General features: G+C 31.2%; 1 protein-coding gene across 2 annotated transcripts in view; it reads left to right on the top strand.

The window, feature by feature from the left end:
• The first annotated feature begins 260 nt into the window (after nucleotides 1-260).
• LOC105194752 (glycoprotein 3-alpha-L-fucosyltransferase A) overlaps nucleotides 261-21,617 on the top strand; it is a 36,783-nt gene continuing 15,426 nt past the window's right edge. Inside the window, exon 1 of one of the 2 annotated variants that reach the window (XM_026131308.2) lies at nucleotides 261-587. The gene's annotated coding sequence lies outside the window, so the exon portion shown is untranslated. Of the gene's footprint in view, nucleotides 588-15,680; nucleotides 18,173-21,617 lie in introns of those variants that run through there. The other variant, XM_039445987.1, reaches the window with a different exon arrangement.

Below are 21,617 nucleotides of genomic sequence, written 5' to 3'. Positions count from 1 at the left end.
CTAACATAAACTACCACCCTTAAAACTACTTTTTTCCTTTCGAGTAAGTGGTAGAGGTAGTTCGAAGCGTCTCGGTTAAAGGGCGCTTATGTCGTGAACACGAGGGTGGGTCGAGGGCGCAGACGCGCGTCTTATGGATTTTATCCCCTCACGTCGGGAGCGTCGGGTAAGGTCCTGATGAGTACCGAAGGGGAGTAGGGCGAGGGAAGGAGAGGGTGATTGTTCGCGCTGCACGCGTCCGTGAAAAGGAGAAGGAGCGATGCACGAACCAGCCTAGGAGGGAGGCGGAAGGTGGAGGAGGAAGAGGAGGAGAAGGAGAAAGAGGAAGAGGAGAAGGGGATGGGGGACCACCACCGAAACGACAGAAGCGACGGGTTGGGCCGGCCGTCTACAACGCGTGACCTGCCCGATGTCGCGGGGATGAACGAGTCCGCGCTTATTCCACTGTGTACGATTCGACGAAAGGGCTCTGACATGTGACGACCGGGCCGGGAGTGTGCGTCGTCCCGGGGTGCGTCCGTCCGTCCGTCTGTCGGGCAGCAAGTTCCTGTGCGAAGACTTCCGTGGTTAACCACGTGACGATCCTGGTGAGTTTCTCTTATTATCCTTCGTAGAAATATCCGTATATTGATGAGAGTGAGGGGTGGATTTTCCAATGGTGGTTTCATGGAGCTTCGAACATCAAGGTGAATGAGACGGCGTGGCTCTCATGAATCTTGGGTACGCGAAAGGGGTAGCTGGGGAGGTGATCAAAATATTTACCAGTTACAATTATTGTAGTTATTATCATATTTCATTCTGTTGTGTATCTAACGAAAATTCAGTCTTTTATAAAACGTATGATATACATTTGCGTTCAAAAATCAATAAGCTTTTAATTGAAGCATTTTTATTTTTTATTTTTTTTTAGTTAATTTCCTAAAAAATTAAAACTTAATCAATCGTGCTGTAAAAAAGATGTAAAGGATAATACAGAAGATGTTTAGGAAATAAAATTTTATCTGAAACATAAAAGAATTTCTTTAACTTGAATTGTAAAAGATTTTCTTTAGTTTCTAAATTTACTCACATAAAAACAAAATTTATCCAATTAATGCATACCAGTGTTGTACTAAATTTTACACTATGTTATTTTAAAATTTTGAAGAATTAACAGTTTTAGTAACATGAACTATTCTATACATATATAATTAATATATAATTATTTTTAGCATTTTGCATTAGAAGATAATTAGTTAATTTAGCTGGATACATCCAAATACAAATAAGTTAAGATAATGGTCAGTTACTGTTTAATTTTACATTAAATTTTTATATCAATATGAGTCTCTTTATATACGCAAATATGCACTTGGGTGCATGTGTGTATGCGTGTGTACTTGCAAATGAGAATATTTTTAAGATTAAATTTGGTTTAAAATGTACTATCACATATTAAAAGTATGAGCCTTTACGTATACAAGTTTTATGAACATTTTAAATAATTTATACATAAGTATAAAACTTTTTAAACATCTTTCTAACTCAAATAGGAAAAAATAATGAGCCAATAAGTCAATTAAGAAGATTAACAACATAAAAATACGTTTATTCTTTAATGGTTGAATAATAAATTACACTGAGAAAAATAACTTTACCATATCAATAAGAGATATATGATAGAACGCGTTTTGATGAAAACAAGCTGAATTTCTGGTTATTATAATAGAGCTCAAAATTTTATAAAAAATTAAAACCTTAGAACATTTAATAATCAGACTTTACCATAATCTGATAATTCCTACAAGATTTCTGATTTGTCTTTAAACAGATCACTGGTTAAATTACCAGAATTCTAAATAATGTAACAACCGTTTTCAGTGTGATACGTACGTTTCGATCTTACTGAGTTTTTTTACAGTATAAACAATAATTTTTAAAAAAGAGACAAAAATGTGAAATTGATTAAAATATATAATTTAAATCAAAGTGACAATGACAATAAAAAAATAGAATAAATTAACAAATTTATTAATTAAAATAAACAGAATGAGAAATTTATTATTCTTTATTCATCACATTTAAGAGTAAATATATTTTAAATTTTTTAATTCTCCTTAATTGGCTATTATTGACCATGATCTTATCTTATTTTTCATTTGCATAGAGCTTAATTTATATAAAGCTTGATTAACTAATTATTTTTCTACTACAGAGTATTAAAAGATAAAAAAGCAATTTTCTTTTAATTAATTTTATATCCTTAAGAACAAGTGGTTACTATATCAGCAACTATGAAATATCATTAGTTTATTGAAGTACTTTATCAATTCTTTTTTTCAAAGATCTACATATACATAAGATATTTTAGATTATTAAAACTGCAAGTTTCTCAGCAGAATTTCAAAATAATGTAGTGTGAAATTTAAAATAATTAAAAATATTATACATAAATTGAATAAATTTAGCTTTTGGAAAAAATCCAGAAATTAAGAACTTTCTTTTAAAATTAAAGTTAAAGAAACATTTTCATATTGAATAATTCATTATTATCTCAAATATGAGATATGTATGTAACGACTTTATATTAAATTAAACTACAAATCGTTGATTAAATTATTTAGTATAATTTATATCAACAAAAATAAATATAAGATACGTTATCATTAAGATAATATATCAGGATTCATTTACGTATATGTATATTCAAAGAAAGCAATAAATCGTCACTGTCTATGAATTTTCGCGATTAATTGTGGCAGTTAATTTAAAGTTTCATGAACTGCATAAAACTTTATAATACGATATATTTTGTTTTATTTCTGTTTTCTGATTTAAAAAAATAAATGTTTTGTCGACTGGCGCATACATGATTTACATCGCGGAAGTTTCAAGCATCGTGTGTTTGTCTCTTCATCAATGGTCTCGTCGCATAGTTAAGGAAATAGTTTCGCTTCTATTTCACAGCTTTACTCTCTATCGAGTCGTAAGGTCTTATGCGCGGCTGTCTCTTTCCCGTATCTTATACCCTCTTTTCTTTATTTTGCAACTCGACGCGCCGTCAAGGATTGCAACTCTCGCGGGACTATAACATCGCGAACTTTCTTGACATATGTACAACACGTATCGAACTCCATTTGCAGAATTGCAATATGTATCGACTAGGTGTATTATATTGTAGACCTTTGCATTTTCAAAGATAACAATAACTTAAATTGAAATTGTAAATCAGTATTTTAGAAAGAGAAATTTAATTATGTCGATCGGTTTTGCTGGCCAAGACAAATTTTCGTAGATTCAAAAAAAATATTAAGATTGTAATCAAGAGTGTAATAAAAAAAAATATTAAGATTATAAGTGTAAAGAAGGGAACGAGTACTAGGAAAAGTATAATAAATTCAATTGCTTATAAAGTTCGAAAGAATTAAAATGCGAAACTAACGGAAAGTACGAAGAGAACGTTTTTACATTCAATTTAAGAATCTCGAGAGGATCTGAAAAGGATGAATTTAAATCGGAATAAAACGTCAATTTTTTAATTCTCATGGCCACATCAACTTAAAAAGTTAAATGTATATGAAGAATGCAAGAATAAAGGGAGAGACGCGGCGAGAATAAATTTTTCGCATCGCTAATATAAGCGACTGCGGAATAATTTTCATTTGTTTGAAAGATGAGTTTAGACGCATCGTGGCAAAACGTAACGAAGAAATATATTCCAACGTTACCAGAAGAAACATTGACGTTTCGTGCTAGAAGTTCAATGCTTACGATCGCGTGTCGTAGGCCGAACATGTATATACATATATGTAATATACATACATATCGAATACATATTCAATACATACATGGAGGCACATGCCGGTCTGACTCGATTACTTTGGCGCACTTGTCGTGGGGTTTGGGTATAGAAAGCGATAGAGGGTTGTGCTCGCGTGTGGTTGCCACACAGTGGAGCACGGCACAGGGGAGCCTCGAGGTGTGTGAGCGTGAAAGTTGATTCACGCTCGTGGTACAACGTGGTATAGTCCTCTTCGCGATTGTACTTCGATAAAGGCGATAGCGGCACAGGTACATAACAGCCGAATTTATTCTGGATTTCTAAGCGAAAATTGTCGTCGCTTTATATACGAAAACAATTTTTCCTCTCGGAGAATCAGGGAAAAATGCGAAATAAACTCGAATGCGGAACATTGTGCGGTGTATTTCGCGGGATCATATATTTTCTCGCGTATAATCCGGTGTCCCTCCTAAAACACTTCTGGAAATGTAAAAATTCTTAATCTAGCGAAATCTTAAAAAAATAGCTATGTGAATTTTACATTACGCTGCTATTCGTGGAATTATTTGTTTTCTATCAGATAAGCGTGATATATGCTTAAAATTGCTCCGACCTCGTTTACTTCTTATTTTATTAAATTTGTTCCAGAAAATTGCAAAATATTTTCCCACGTTGGAATACATTTGTAAAACTTTTGCACGAAGATATTTTTGTGTTTCAATTCATTTGATATAAAATAAAAATAATAAAGTAAATGTAACAAGTAAAATAATATTGCTGTACGCTCCATTTAAATTTCATGAAGTTCGTGTTAGGTCAACGTTTGGCAACGAACACCGCCGCATGAGCCGCATCGACGAACAATTTGCAAACGTAGATGGCACGCAAAACTCGCTTAAATCATCAGATGATACGGTCAAAGGTTAATTCACTGGAGCGCAAGAGGCGGAAATTGAGGACCAATTAGACAACCGTAGTACCCTACCAAATTATACCGTAAACAGCAAAGCGCTCGCAATTAAACGGCAATAACGCTGCTTTCCAAATATTCTAAATATTTCCTATATGCATTCTAAATTGAAATTAATTTACGTTAATTTTTGCGTAACGAATAAATAAGTTTATATTTTATCAATATTTGACATAAACTGAATGAACGTTCGCAGAATCTGCTTTGACGTTTACCATGAAAAGAAATGGAAATGCTGTATATTTGTTTTGTTAATCTTTTAACATTTTTTAAATGTATATATCTTTGTTTAAAAATAATGGACAAATATTGAAACAAAATTGTCGCTTCTCGATTTGTTATACATTTATTTTTTGTATCCAGCTTTCAGTGAACTAAAAAGTTAATCAAACTTTAAATTTATTTGGCTATACACTGAAAATAATTTTGTTAGACCATCAAAATAATTATATGGTTCCCTCAAACTGGTTGCTAGAATATTAAAAGTTTTTGCAGCATTGTTCATCATGCTTGAATATTCTCCATAATTATTTGGATCTAAAATTATTTTCAGATCTGTTTAGTTAAATTTCAGCAAAACCGTTCTCTCTATATAAAATTTGATAATCAAATCTGTTTTTATTTGTTTACATTATTATTATTCTGAGTTTATTGTTTCGATTTTTCTCCGTGTGAGTAATTTTATTATTTTGTACATACATATAAATTTCTATATTATTTAAATAACGCGTTTATATAGCCAAAACATTAGATAAAATATCAACTGGTCTCATAAAGAAATAAAGAATGATTTGGTTTATTGCAATAAATGAGTTGGCATTTTAATTGGTCTCTATTATGACTTTTATTATGCATCCAATTGATATTATTATTATGCTGCATATAATTCCTAAATAGAGATATATTCAAGAATGTATAATAGATATAAAACAACAAAATTATCTATTTAGATAATATATCTTTTTGATTCTTTTCAATTGATTCTTTTCTCACCGAGTGACTCATTATTTTATGCAGTACATTTTACTTTCTTTGTAAGCAAATAAATGTATTATATTTTAGATTTAAAGAGTACATTATAATTTTGTAAAAAATGTCATATATTTTTCATTTTACAAGAGAGAATTTATTTATTCAACCATTATTTAATTATGTGTAATTAAAATTATACATGTAGATATTTCTTTACATTGATTAGAAAAATATCGTATCATAAGTTTTAAAAAGATCAATGATAGAGATTATTCGAAAAAAAAACTTAATTTACTGATCATAGTAGCTTTTGCAATGATCGATAAGATTTGGGCAATAAGGCATTGAAATATACTAATTTGCTCATACTGTACTATGCTCGGCATAGTTTCTTTCCCTCTCTCTCTTACTTTTGCTTCGAGAAATAGCCTGGGAATAGCTTCTGGTTTCTAGAATGTCAATTGTACACTAGAAATAAGCTCGCACTCCCAAACACGTCCGCGACCACCGAATCGTATTTCAAATGGCCATGAAAAATCTAATTGTAAATACAAGATCAATAAACCTTATAGGCTCCTACACGTGCTTATAAAAATGTCAGCTTTCTCATCATCCGTCTTTATCGTTTATTAAAATTAAAATAAAGATAAGATGACAAAAAAGCGCTCTAACGCTTTTATAAGCGCGTTTCGAATACAAATCATATAAAATTATTTGGAAAAGTACAGTAAAATTTGCAGAAAAATTATTTCAAAAAGTCAAAATCAACAAAATAATCCCTGAACAAATTTTCCTTAGACAAAATTTCAAATTTTGTTTATTAAGAAAATATAGTGAATACGAATGGAAATTAGAACTGACGACAAATATTTGCAATAATTTTATACAATTGAATTAATTTTAATTTAATCAAGTTTAATTTTATATACCTAAATATTCTTTAAATGTTATTGTTGTTTTTTAAAGTAATATTTATAGATATTAAATGTCAACATGCTTAATAAAGAAACCAATTCATTATTTTTATAAAAACTTTTATTTATTTTATTCCGATATTATCTATATACCTGCCAATCATTTCTTTCTCTTCTCTTCTTTTTTTTTCCCAATTAATCTATCATATATTTTGTCAAATCATTGCTATTTCATGTGCTGAAAAAGTGCATCAAGTTAATTAATACTTTTTTATCACAAAAAATACTTTTTTAAATTGAACTAGTGAAAATATCACTAAAAACAGTGAAATGATTATATTGAATATCAATGAGTATTTCACTGATACTAATTAATTCTTTCAATAAAATCTTACCGATTTACAGTACAATATTTATAACTCGATCATAATGACTATACTGTCTTTCAGTAATAATACACTGATTCTGTTTTATACATTCTCTTTCTGGTGATGAAAATTAATTCGTGTGAAACTTTCAAAAAATGGAAAAAAAGTTTATCGTTTTAAATGATGCCTTAAAGTCTCAAAAATAAGATGCAATTGTTTTTATACGTGTACAAATTTTTTTAAATAGTTTTACAATTGATTTAAACAATTTTAAACTCGTTTTTTTCAAAATCATGTTTTAAATTGGTTTGCAGTATAACTTTAACAAATTTTATTCAATTCACTTCAAATTTTCACGGTAGTTGCTAAATTAAATTCTCTAGAGAGAAGTACATATGATTTTTTTTTACGTTAAAATCTTTTATTGTTATAAATACTTTTCCAATTTTTTTTTTAGTAAAAATGATATTCTGTTTTCAAACGTTTAGCATTTCTACAAAAATTAGTATTTCAATATATATGCGTGTATTTAAAAGAAAGTTTAATGTACATTACAAAAAAATTGTACTTATTGTCCTTACTGAAAGTGTACGGCATTTCTGCTACAAGCCGCGGAGGCTAATGAGAAAGAAAGTAGTCTCATTTACAGAGCTTCAGCCATTTTGTATTGATGCAAGAAAATAAAACAAAAATTAAAAACAAAGGAAACAAAATAAATATAATTAGACTCATATAATAAATACAAAATAAAAGAGAATAATAGAGAGCTGACGAGCTGCGCAGGTTGTTATACGCCAAAAAACAAAACAAGACATGTTTACGAGATTCAAACCTTACGAGTTTCGACCTTTTAAATATTGGTCATCCTCAGTGAAATACAAAATAATCAAAAATTAGTAGTCAAAAAACTCTGCGCTATCCGCTTATTAAAATGAGACGCCTCATTCCGTGGTGGCCTCGTGCCAAAGAGATAGAACAGTTCTTGGAACAGTTAATAGCAACATAGACTAAGAGTTCCAAAAATTATATCACAGACACTTGAGGAAGGATGTTGACACGGAATGCTTAGAGACGAAACAAAAATTGTTTCGTGTAGCTTAAGGTATGCGCAGATCTTCAAACCGAATTTCGACTCATTTTATTATTCAACTGCTAAACAATTCCCAAAGTTACCCTACGTTTTCATACGTTCGCACAGATGTAACTCCTTAAAAAGAGCAAGAATTAAAACCGCGGCTGATCAATCGGACCGAATCACCGTGCTGCAAAAAAAGTGCGTCAGCTCCCTTTACCTGAACGCCGAATCTCTTTGAAGCGATCGTTCGGGAATAATATAACTGAATTGTGGCGGTCAATCTGGGTTATCTCGCAATCGCGACAATTATATTACAGACGTCCGCAATGACCTGGATCACGGTCGGACCGTTCGAAACAGTTCCGGGGTTCCGCTATTCGACTGAATGAAAATCGCGTTGCTATCCGAAATCACACGCGAAACGAAGAGATAGCGGTTTTACTACGCATTTATTATTACATGTACAAATAATTGACAAGGTTTCACAATATCCGTACCGGATTACGCAGATGCGGAAGAGATGATAAATCAGTGCGATGCGATGCGAAATTAGATAGTACCGATTGCCGGAACTTAAATCGCAAGTTTTACGATATTGCGATAAAAGTTTTACGATATTGCCATAACATTTTCTCGTGTCGTCGTTAATGAACGTAACGAGACCACGTGTTCTGAGGTGATTTAAATAATTGTATGTCGACACCCGTCCGCTGACAGCCGTCGTGCGTTGCGTCGTGCGTGCGTGCCGTAGATTTATTACCCGCATGTGCTGTATGTGTATATACGGGATGACGACACTTCGAAGTCGACATGAGTTATTGTTCCTGATTTATTGGTTTCTGTCAATTATCGTCGACCTTAGCCGGCGGAAAAAGAAACGCGAGCGGCTTAACAAACGCGCCGTTTAACGAGCTCTTCCTCCTCGTCGATCATCATGCGATTGACTTTAATTCGTATGAATCTATTCGCGTTTGCTCGCGACGCGGCGCAGAAACGTGCCGATGATTACGCGCGCTTGCACCGGACTTGACACGTTTATTATGCGCGTGTTTCGTCGGATGCGAAGTGACAATGCACGCACGTGCCGTGACGGGTCTGAACGTAATTTAGCGTGTCACTACTAAACTAGCGGCCGGAACAGCAACGACAATATTTATTTAACAATGCAAAATTTATCAGCGGCTGCACATCACGACGTTACACCTGTCAGTTCCGTATATCTTCTTTCCTCTTTTTTTTTTTTAAATATTTTACGAACGCGTTACAAGCGCGAGAACTATTTGTTCTGCGCCTGTTGTCTTTACGGCGGCGGGTCTCTTTAAAGCCACGTCTCGCATCCACAATTGACGATTACGAGATGATGCGTGCGTGAACGCCCACGTTGGGCATTTATTATTCGAACGACTCCGTTCACCGACCGTTATCTGGCTACGTAAACACGTAATAATTTCCGAGATCCCTTTATTATCGCTTAGTTGATGATAATCGTCATCGAATCACGCTATCGTACATAAATGGGAGCACAAACCACAGTTATGTCTTTTGATAATACTTTTTTTTTATTTAACGAGTTTATTTCCCTCGTTATTACTTTTTTTTTTAGCTTTTAATGTTAAGCTTTTTATTGCTTAGCTTTTATTTTATTTTTTATTTTATTAGATTTGATTAAGTTTAATTTAAATTAGCTAAAATAAATAATAACGCAGTTTTTGTAATAACTTTGTGTTACTAATTTTTTACACGTTATAGTCAACGCCGACTAGATTAATTGCTGATTAATTTTATTTTTTGTCAATAAATAACTTTATTTTTTTGAACATTAACTCTTTTTTTTCTCTCTCCTTAATTTCAATAAAACGTAATAATATAATTACCTAGATCGAATGCTCCTATTAAAATATTTTTTTCATCGTTTTGCGATTAAAATTTTCTTTTCTCTTGCTATAAAGTAATATCATATTTAATAATTAATTCCGACAAGAAAATTTTGTAGAATAAAATTTTATGTCCATTCCGCGTCCAATTCATGTGAATATTTTCAGCGAGTTTCCAAGTTTTATCTTTTTTACTGCTGCCTTTTAAATTGTTATCCCACAGCTTTCATTATTCGCTAACATACACGAAAAGAATAATTTTGCTGAATAATTTAGATACAGATACAGGTCTAAAAATAATTTTGTATTGGACTCTCAAAATAATATATGTAATCAAATTGATTGTCAGACTAGTAAAATATTTTGCAGCTTTTATCATAATTATTGAGCATCCTATACCATTATTTGGATGATTTAATAAAACTATTTTTAGATTTGTATCTACCTAAATTTTTAAACACTGCAGCAAAACTGTTCTTTCTGTGTACTAGGTGTATCTAAATATAATCCATTTTATTAATTTCTACGAGAATTCAGATTAATTAGACTTATTACAACTATTGCCAGTTACTTTATTTTCTCGTCAAAAACTAGGTTCGGTAGAGTTCCATAAAGTCTAGACTAATAAAATAGTAACATTTCAAATGAGAGCGCGTATTTCGGACCGATTTCATGGCTATTGTGTTATCGGCCCGCATTGGCAACGCAATAGTCGGAATTTAAAACATTTTCGATATGGTACTTGGGTAAGTCGCCTATTGCTGATGGTATAATATGTATAGATATGAAATTTATTATCCAAAATAGGTTTTCAAATTTAGTTAATGCTATACATTTATCAATTTTTTTTTTTTAAGAAAACACGTTCCAATTATGCCTGTACCAATTATGCACTTCCCTCATCAAAAATGTTTTTAATTGTAGCACAAAAAAAATTCCAATATTTTGTGTGTCCAGATAATTAATTTTGTGACTGTATATAAGAAGAGAAAGAGAGAGATTGTCTTATTTATTTAATATTATTCTACAACAATTATATTAGCTTTTACATACATTTTTAAATTTAAATAGGAACAAATAAAAGTAGAGGTAAAGTAGATTCAGCGCTTTGTTGGAATTTTATACATTTTTTAAACGTAATTTTGTTAATAACAGTCCAGTGAATCTGTTCAGTTTAAATGCAAGTTTGCTTTTGTTGAAAATGTATCGCTGATAAATGTTTATATTTTCAATAAGTTTTTTCTAAAAAAAATTATATTTGATAATTGTGTGCATAAGATAAACTTCTATGTCCAAATAATAAGTTTTGTGACTGTACCCCCATCAGCGACTCATCTAAGACTGCATTTGAAAACATCACCCGAGTGTTGTGAATCATTCAAAAATTTTTGTTCAATATAATTAATTCGGTGAACAAAAAGGATAAAGTGAGGCACGAGGGTAATGTTTTCGAATGCAGCCTAAGTGCCTTTGAAAGTGTCTTAAATTCCGACCATTGCGTCAGCGATGCGAGCCGATAACTCGACAAGAGTTCTCGTTTACAATCAAGTCTTTTAATATGAATAATAATTTTCACAATTAACTTTTAATTTAACTTAAGTTAATTTAATCTTAATATAACTTTTAATTGAATTAATTTTTTATGTAACTTTTAACGTAATTAAATTAATTTTATAAGCTATTAACTTTAACTTAATTTAGTTTAAAAAATATATAACTTGCCCAGTTCTGATATATATATGCGTTATGCCGAAATCGCGAAAAACACAAATGAGATAAAAGAACGGTGACGTATCTCGGAACATCGTGAATCATCAATTTCGACGAATTCGCATCGTGGGATATGTACACCGAAGTAAGCAGAAATGTTCTGCAGAAGATAACAGCAGGGTCGAAAGAATAGCGTTACACTGAAAATATATCGAGAACGATATGCTCCGATGGACTCGATATTATATTTATCACATGCATACAGCCGTTATCTTTTATTTATTAATGTTAGCCAGGAACGTAATAGTCACATTACGTGGTACAACAGAAAATTGTATTATGTTGTTAGAAGAGGAAAAATCAATGATGCAAATAATTGATATATTGTAAATAGCGTCAGATGACGGTAAAATGACGATAATTATCTATAAATATCATTTTATAACGGTACGCTATATGTTTCCAATAAACGCATAAATTGTTCCATAAAGATATTTGTTTTAAATAAAAGTTACACAGAAATGGTTACGGCAAATTTATATTAACTTTTTAATAATTTTGATAAAAGTTACACAGCAGTAGTTAATATTATTTTATATATAATTATGGAAAACTTCTGAGTAACAGATGGAAAAGAAAGAAGAAAACGTATATTTTTATTGAATTAATTGAAACTTTAATCGTTTATCTCGACACAATTATAGTAAATTGAATGCTGAAATTGGCACGTCCTTTATCCAGAAGAGAATTAAAGAGCAAAATACATGTGAAGTATTGATCAAGCGCATTATTTATTGATAAAATCCCTTTGCAGAGTTTCCCATGCAAAAATAATCTTGATACTAGACGCAGAAGATTTATAAAATAGCTTGATAACGCTTAATTATTATTATACCGAATCAATATTAATTCAAGCCAAGCGTTAGAGCACTCATATTTACTTAGATCTTAAAGTTGAAGACTTATTGTCATCACCGAGTATATGTCGAAGCTCGATATCAAACTGTATAGTAATAACCTAAAATTTCACATTTCATAAATTTGTTATTAAGATCTGTCACTATATTGCAATTAAATGCGGAAAAAGATTTTGTATATTCTTTAAATCTTATTTATCAGTGAAATCTTACTAATTTGCAGTGCTATTCTTGATTAAAGTATTAAAGAAGAATCTCCCCAGTGACTGTGTCTTGAGATAATCTTAAAGATTTGATCGTCTCTCATTCCAAAACCTCCCTGAACTTATGAATCATACGCGAAATAAAAAAAAGGGGGGAAAATAAGTATATTACGAATATAGAAAAAATAACGAAGGATAAAGGAGGAACCTCCTCTCGGCCTTTCCCTTCAATCCTTTACGAACGCCGCCATAACAACTTATAATTGTCATGGGTGACTATTCACTATCTTTTAGTGATATGATTAAGAGGGGATGCTTTCACGGAACGGAAACAAATGTATTATCACTGAAAGATAATTCATTATTACTGATTGATAAGTTATAAATACAGTGAAATCAGATTATCTTTCATGAATAATACACTGATTCCGATTTGGGAATTATATTTTGTAATGTAATAATAGAACTAACAATTGAATTCATCAGCTATGATTATAGTTATCGATGCTAATATAATTAACGTCATTATTGTCGTCGTTTACGAATAATACGTCAATAGTATGTATGTCATTTAAATAGGGCGTTAGTAAATCTGATAAAATCAAATTATAAGGTTGATCTATTTGCTACAGATTCGATTGATTGCATTCATATTGCATACGCCGAATTAAATTCTTTCGCCGAATTTCCTGCATGAAAATAACTCAAGTAAATCGAGGGCTAAATGCAGACGAAGAATAAAACGAGTAATCGTTCGATTTCGATCATATCAACTCGAATCAAACGAAATTTCGAAAAATTGTAGAGTAAAATACCTGCATGATTTTTTCGCGCGACGCAATCATGATTGCAAATTTATCGCGATTAACATGTACAGAAATGTGAACAATTAAATGATTGCATTAGTAATCGTTTTGTCGCTATGCCAAGATTTGATTTTGACATCGCCGCACGAACGTCATCATTAGATTTATAAAAAACATCTAATTCCTAATTACTGAAGTATATAATCTACTGTAATATACAGTTTTAATCGCCATGAGCAAAATGTTCATTACGCGTGCACAAAGAAAAATACCGTGCTACGAAAAGTGATTACTCAATTTTTAGTTTTCTTCTTTTAAGGATTATCTTTACAAAGAATATTTTCTTGGTAGTAGTTTTAAAATACGTTCATCGCTTATATGAAACAAAGTAACATTTACTTTAAATACTCTTCCATACACACACAGAAAAATACATGCTGTAAATTCCTTGAATTAATTAAATACTATTTATTTTAAATATTTCATAAGTTCATGCATTCGCAAATCTATCAAAGTTCATCATAATTTTCATATTTATTGAAAATGTATTCTGAATCCTTGTAATTTAAAATGAAAATATGATTTACTTATTTTTCTGATACAATTTTCTTCGATACAATTTTATAACATTCTTCAAGAGAATATAAATTCCTTTTTTTAGTACACAGGAAAAAATTTCTTTACATTATGTATTTTTGTTTATTTGGCTTACATTTATTTCATAGAAACTATATGTCTTTAGAAATAACATTATTTTGTTGAATATACATTTTTTAGTTTTGTTTGCATTAAATTATATTTGGTAGAAAAAAACACGATTGTTTGAAAATAATATTTTTCGATAAAATAACGTTTTCTTTAAATAAAAATGAATGCTTCGAACAATATTGCTTTATTTGTAAAAGCTCATGGCTTACTGCATTTATTGTAAATGTTTTACGTTAGATGGAACATTTATCGATAAATATTCTACATTGTAATATTTTTTCGCTGTATAACGTTTTTTATAAAATTAAAGATTATTAAAATACACACTTTTATATAAGCAAGATTAATGAAATATTGAAAAGTAAACACGTATATTTTATTGCAATAAATGAATATAATTAAATTACTTAACTAAAACAATAAATTTCTTTATTTATACAACACAATACTTTAATTAAAATTGTTTGAGTTTTATAATAAAAATATTTAAGTGAAAAAAAAATTAAAATTTTTTTCAAACATATTTACTTTAAGATATAAATATATATTATTTGAAAAGTCAAATAATTGCAGTTCTTAGTTCAAATAGTGATTTGGTTGAACTATTCCAACGTATAATTTTTTTTAAGTTTAAGAAAAATTGTTAAATCTAAATAAACATTTCTCTCTCAGTGTACATAAAATGAGTTTTTCTAAAATTCGTGATAAGTATATTTTAATGTTACTTTCTATGTTAATAATAAAGTGTTATTATTAAAATGATTACTATCACGCAATGTACATATTACAATATCCAAGATATACACGATATTGCAATAAAAAAGAATTTGAAAAATATGTTGAATCCAAAATTTATACCGAATTTGGTTGATGTGCGTCAGCACAATGCCAGTGGTTAGATATTAGATGCGTGTTATCGGAGCGATGTTTACGTATTCCGAGAATAGTGCAAAGCTAGGAACTTCAGCACGTACATGCATCGAACACGCCTATGGCCACAATACCACATCGCGATTACATTTATCTGTTTCATTTATCTTGCGAGAATTTCTTTTTTATCTTAATTTTTATCAAGAAATTAAAGTATGGAAATTATTGTTGTTACTTGTGAAAAATAGATTCCGCTACATTGAATTTAGATGCAACATTTCTTATTGTAAATTTATTTATTATTTTTATTATGCATTTATTTCTAACGAACTTAATATCTAATTAGACACGTTGTGAGAAAAGTAATCCAAGTATTGTAATCTAAATAAGTACTTAAATATAGAAATGATAAAAGCTATATAGTGCTGTCAATGACCATAAAATTTAAAAAATTTTTTAAGAATTTTTGTTGGTATTTATCAAATGTTTTTTGTTTTTAAATGTTCTTCATTTTTATTAGAGTATTCGTTAATAATAATTTTTAACACATTCTGGACATTTGAAATTTTTATATTTTCTCTTAATACTAATATATTTAATATAAAATAAGATTCATGAAAATGGCACAGAAAAGTTAAATGTAGAGCAGTGGATACGAGTCAGGTAAATGATACGAAAAGTAATTTGAAGAATTTCATTAATTATTTGAATTGAGATAAGTATTAGTACCTTTCGGCTTTTCCTTCGAACCATCTTCACATATTTCGACATCTCATCTACATGGGAGTCTTCCACTTTTGGGTCAGTAATATATTTGCATTGCAACCACTGCCAACATAAGCTGCAGAGGAACCGCGGAAACGGACCAATATATTTCAATTCAAATAATAAATAAATGCCTATGTTATGTTTGCGCTCCATTTACCGCACCTGATTCGTATCCGTTGGCCTGCATTTAGTTAATACATAATAATCACTACTGCTACTAGAGGCATTAAAAAATTTAATTAATATAAACATTTTAACCATTATAAAATATGGTTACAAAAGAAGTATAGGATGCACTGTTAAGAATCTTCATGCGACTGTCTACTAGTGTTGGACAATTAAGTATGTTTTACATCAGAGTGGAATTAGCTCAACCAAACAGCGTAATTACACCGGGTCAGTGCAATTCAATCGAACACATAGCAACATTAACGGAGAGTAATCTCACCCAAATAGCAACCACACTAGTAAAGAGCAATTCCGAACACTGATAATTCAGTTGGATGCACTAGTGTATCCAACTGAGTTTGCTATTAGTGAAACGTTAATTCGACTGTGCAACGTTTAAAGAATTATGTGGTTTACGTGCATTACGCAAAGTTGTCAAGGCTGTCTCAACCTTCAGGAGACCAAAGAAACAAGAATAAAATATGTAAAACGTTACTATTAGCAAACGACGATAAGAGAGTCGAATATGTCAACATCGTTAGATGACGTATTTGTTAGCTTTTAGTTTTGTGGCTTAACAAAGTATACTGGCACTAAAAAAAATTGTATTTTTCTAAAACTTTTTTACAGAAAGACTATAATAAATAGACTTTTAGAACTGCACATGTATTTACGAAATATACAGGTCTAAAAACATGTATATTTTTTTGTAAAGATAAAATACATATATTTCTCAAAGTGATAAAACAAAATACGTTTGTTTGCAGAAATAATACATGTTGCTAATGTTCTCTAATTTTATTCTTCTCATTAATTTAAAAAAAAAATCGAAAAGATTACTCGTATATTTAATACGAATACAGTCTGAATGAATACAGTCTGACGTACAGAGAAATATGAATAGAGTCTGACGTACAGAGAAGAAAAACATTGAAAATTTCTAAAATAACAGCATATATGTGAGAGAGAAAGTTTGAAATTTCACGAAAAAAATTGCTGTCTTGTTAATAACAAAATTTTGCATATATAACATTGTTGTAATTCAGGATAATTTACTTTATACGTTTTATATCAGGTTGCAGATTGTTTTATTAGTAACGAAAATTTTAAGGACACCAATTAGAAAAAAATAACTTCGAAAGGAACGACCTTAAAGTTTTACTTTTATTTCTCATGTATACAGAAATATTATTTTCATCTAATTTGTATATGTAGTTATTTTCATCTAATATATCTATGCGTATATTCTTAAGATGTCAAACTTAGAAAAGAAAAACGCAAAAAAGATTGAAGTTCGAATTTAAAAGTAATATATCAAAATTTTTCTTCTTTAATTAAGAGCGTGCAGTTTTACAATCTACAAAAAATGAGCGCGCAATAAAATATCAGAAGTTTATACTTTACAATTCGATATGTGGGTAAGTCTATTACCTACAAAGGCGAGTGATAAGATAGCGATGCAGCACGCTTCGGTATCCCGCCAATGGGCAGTGATACTCGAACGGTCCGCCTGTGCACAGGTTTGCGACAACCGTCGGCGCGCGAGTTATTGCACGAGGTTTAACACTATTGTGTGAAAAGAACATAAACGAACGCAAAACCGGAAGAATCCGGATGCGGGATGTCCACGCGCAAAAAGATAGTATTCTACTTCACCGCGTGATCCACGTTTTCCGTTCGTTAACTCGAAACGTAGAAGTTGAACGTCAATTGGCGAAAGATCTTGTCGAGGAAAAATCGCCATTTAATAAACTGTTTGTGGAAAATTTTTCCACATGGATAAGTACTTCAGATAAAACCTAAGAGAGAGAGAGAGAAAGAGAGAAAGGGAGAGCACGGTCGCTTCTACGTGAGAATCATCAATAGTGTGTTTATTCGACAATTTCGTATCAATCGATATCGACAGACGTGGTGATAATATTTAAACGTGGATGCAATTTAGTCGATAGAAATACAACCTTAACGTGGTAAAATACGGTTCTCGACGGAGAAGAGTGTAAAAGTCCGTATTATTTACGCTTTCAATTTACTCGCGCAGTTGAGAGTCGTCCTCCAGAGAATCGGATAACATCCAGCGATTCCAACATAGGTATGTGCGCCTTTTATATATAAAATATTAAAAAGTGGACAATGCTCATTGTATATTTATTGTGAGAATAGTAGAAAAAGAGCACTTGAATAATTTCGAAGCTGCATACCGGTGTATATATATATATATATATATATATATGTATCTATTTCCATAACGCCGCAAAGTGAAGGACTTTTAATTATTTATATCGTAATGGACAAATTATCGTTATCATGTCATTAAATGCCAATACCATCAATTAAATTTATAGTATTCTATTATGTATAGTATTACGTCCTTCATATTTAACAAAATAAATTGAAAAGAAACAAAAATAATAAGCATATAAATTCAGAATTTTTATTTAAATTGATTACAATTGTGCTGTCAAAAAGTTAATACTGTGCACAAAAAATATGAAATTATATATATTATTCGTACATTTCTACGCAAAAAGAATTTTGCTGTTAATCTGCTTGCTAATATCTAAAATTTAGTCACAAATCTAAAAATGTTTCGTTGATGAAAATAATTATGTACGATACTCAAGCATGATGATAAATATTGTAAACAGTTTTAACATTCTAGAAAGAAAAACTGATAAAATGTTTCATTAAATTCATTGCTACTAACTGATGGTATTTCATCGGCTACTGATATAGTAATCAGTTTATTAAAATACTTTTTCTTAAGAACAAGCTTGAATGTCCTATATAATTATTTTTATGGTACAACATAATTATTTTTAGATCTGTATCTAGTTAAATTTTTTAATACTTCACAAAAACCATTTTTCCGCGTGTTATAAATCATATATTTTACATTTCATATTTTGTTCGTGTCATTTAATACTCTTTTACAATGCATTGTACCTATATAATTTCGTGAGTTCAGTTCTCTCTGTTATAAATAAATCTTTTTCGTTAAATATACATCCAGAATATATAACAAATCTGACTGATTTGACAATATTGATAATAACAATATTAATATACATATAATAACTAAAAAATTATTTATGCCAGTCTCATGAGTAGCAATTTATTTTCTATTATTATATAAACCTGGAGAATACATAACCGATATTTTTATATGATTTCTAAAAAAACATTACGGATATCTTCTCGATCTTTTTCTTTTATTATATTTAATAAATATATTGTATATTTTATAAATGTAAAACTTTTTTACTAAATGAAATTTTTTGCTTATGAGTGAGAAGCTGTTTTCTTCTGTCGAGTATCTGCGAACTCTTTTTTAATTCCTCATTTGCGAAGCGACACGTGGGACACGTGGACGTTAACATATATGCTACATCAGCAGCGGTAAACTGAAACTTTTAGCTCATCTCATACTTCGGCTTGACACATGTAGCGCTCGTTGTTCTGGTGAACGTGAACTTTATCATGGTTCAAAGATAGAACCATGGAGAGCGTGTTGCAACGCGGCGGATCCGTCGTTCACCTTTTCACGAGCCGGCAGGATGATTCGCTTAGCAGTCGAGCGAACGGTGTTGTGCACTTCTCGCGGGCGAAAAGAGCGTCGCTTCGTGAACGGGAATGTTTCGTTTTTCCAAAACATCTCGCGTCTCTTTCGTACGAGTGTGCGCGTTAAATGTATCCGGCATGTATCATATGTGTTTGCGAGTAAGTACAGAATAATGTCAGGTGATATAATTGCCGCGCCCTTTAGCATTTGCGAAACCGCGAACGGACGTTGTCCTCCGGGAGGGTATGGAAGAAAGGATTCTTCCGATTGAAAGGTTCTTTCCGAAGAGAGAAGAGCTACGCGGTGCCGATGAATCAAATTAAATAGTTAAACCATGTCTTCCGTGTCACGAAGTCTGGGAGATCAGAGCGAAATTAGTGAAAAGAAGGGAGGAGATACTCTCTCGTAAATCAAGGGGCTGTTACACGTGAGACATGGTAATAAGGTCACGAGGTCAATCGTGTCATATCGTAACTTCAGCGTAATGCATGTTATATGAAAAATGTACATGTTACTTCTTGTCGTGAAGGTGAAGAGGATATTTGTGGGAATAGTTAACAACAATGGGAACAACTGGTTCGTATAAATATCATGTATAATTTGAAAACACGGATATTTACGGCTTGCACGACAGCGTGTATGCTAATAACAGAAAATTGTAATAACAGATTGCCAATTCGCCTAAATATTGGACGAGTATATCTAGTATAGTATCGCGCGCGTTTATTCGGACGCGAATCAATGTGGTCGGCGTATCGTATCGATTATACGGGGGCGTGCGACGATGCAGCCAGATAGCGGACGCTATCTTGCGTTGAAATTAATTTAATGACATCGAGTTTCAAGTTCTTCGTGGCTAACGAATGAAGGGATGAGCGAGTTATCGATAAATCGCAAGAACATTTCTGCGTCGCGTGAAATTCACGGGCACGTGCTTCTGCGTCCTTCGGAAGTGTCCAATTAAATTTATCGAATCATCGTGCCTTCTACAACGAAAAATGTCTGTCTGTCAGTGTTTCAACGTTAATTTAAATAAAACGGAAAATCTCCTTTTCTGATATTGCGCGCGAATTGCCGATGATTCAAAGAAATATGCTCTTCGGGAAATGTTTCATCTCTCAATTCTGCTAACGATCAGTCAAGTGTTTAACCTCCCGAGGACCGAAGTTTTTGGACGACTTTTGCAGTTTATACTTGGAATTTTATTGACTATGTTATTGATTTACGAAAAATATGGCGCCGTTTTAGACTCGATATTTCGGTTTACGGTCCAAAAGGGTAATATAAAAAATTTTTTTCCGTATTTGCGCTTTAAATTATTATATATTTTTAAAATAACTATTTAACAGCATTAGCAGTAAAAAATTTTATAAAAAATAATTATAAAAACTATTGTGTACTCAGTGTCATTATTATTATTATTATTATATCGAAATTTGGGATATAAAATATAATAATAAAAAATATATGAAGTGTGACAACTATTTAATAATAAATGTATTATAGCAAACACTATTAAACTGTTGAACTACAATTTCGCTACGTACTTTATTTATTTGATCCATCCGGATCTTATCCTCAAGCATTCGCGCCCACTTAATCTCACGAACTTCTAAATACCAAAGTATATTTAAATAAACATGATTACAAAATAAGCAATAAAAGACATTCAAATGGTCAAAAGCCAATATATCAGCTTCCGATCCTCTAGAGGTTAAAAAGCTTATGCAAGAATGATACAGTAATGAATCATTTCATGCAGTGATTAAACTCCATAATAGTGGCGATTATTACGTTGCGTAATTATAAAATCAGTGCGCAATGTTCCGGAAATTAACAAGGTTAGGCAATCTTATCGAATTTAACTAGCGTTCTTGACGATACTAACATATCGCGCGTGTGAATGTATCTGTGCGGGCGTTTGTATGCACAAATGATATAAAAATAATTTATCTTATTATTATAAAAGATTATT

This window comes from Solenopsis invicta, chromosome 1 (genome assembly GCF_016802725.1).
Source record: "Solenopsis invicta isolate M01_SB chromosome 1, UNIL_Sinv_3.0, whole genome shotgun sequence".
NCBI classification, from domain to species: domain Eukaryota; kingdom Metazoa; phylum Arthropoda; class Insecta; order Hymenoptera; family Formicidae; genus Solenopsis; species Solenopsis invicta.
This window is presented reverse-complemented; position numbering and strand designations above follow the sequence as displayed.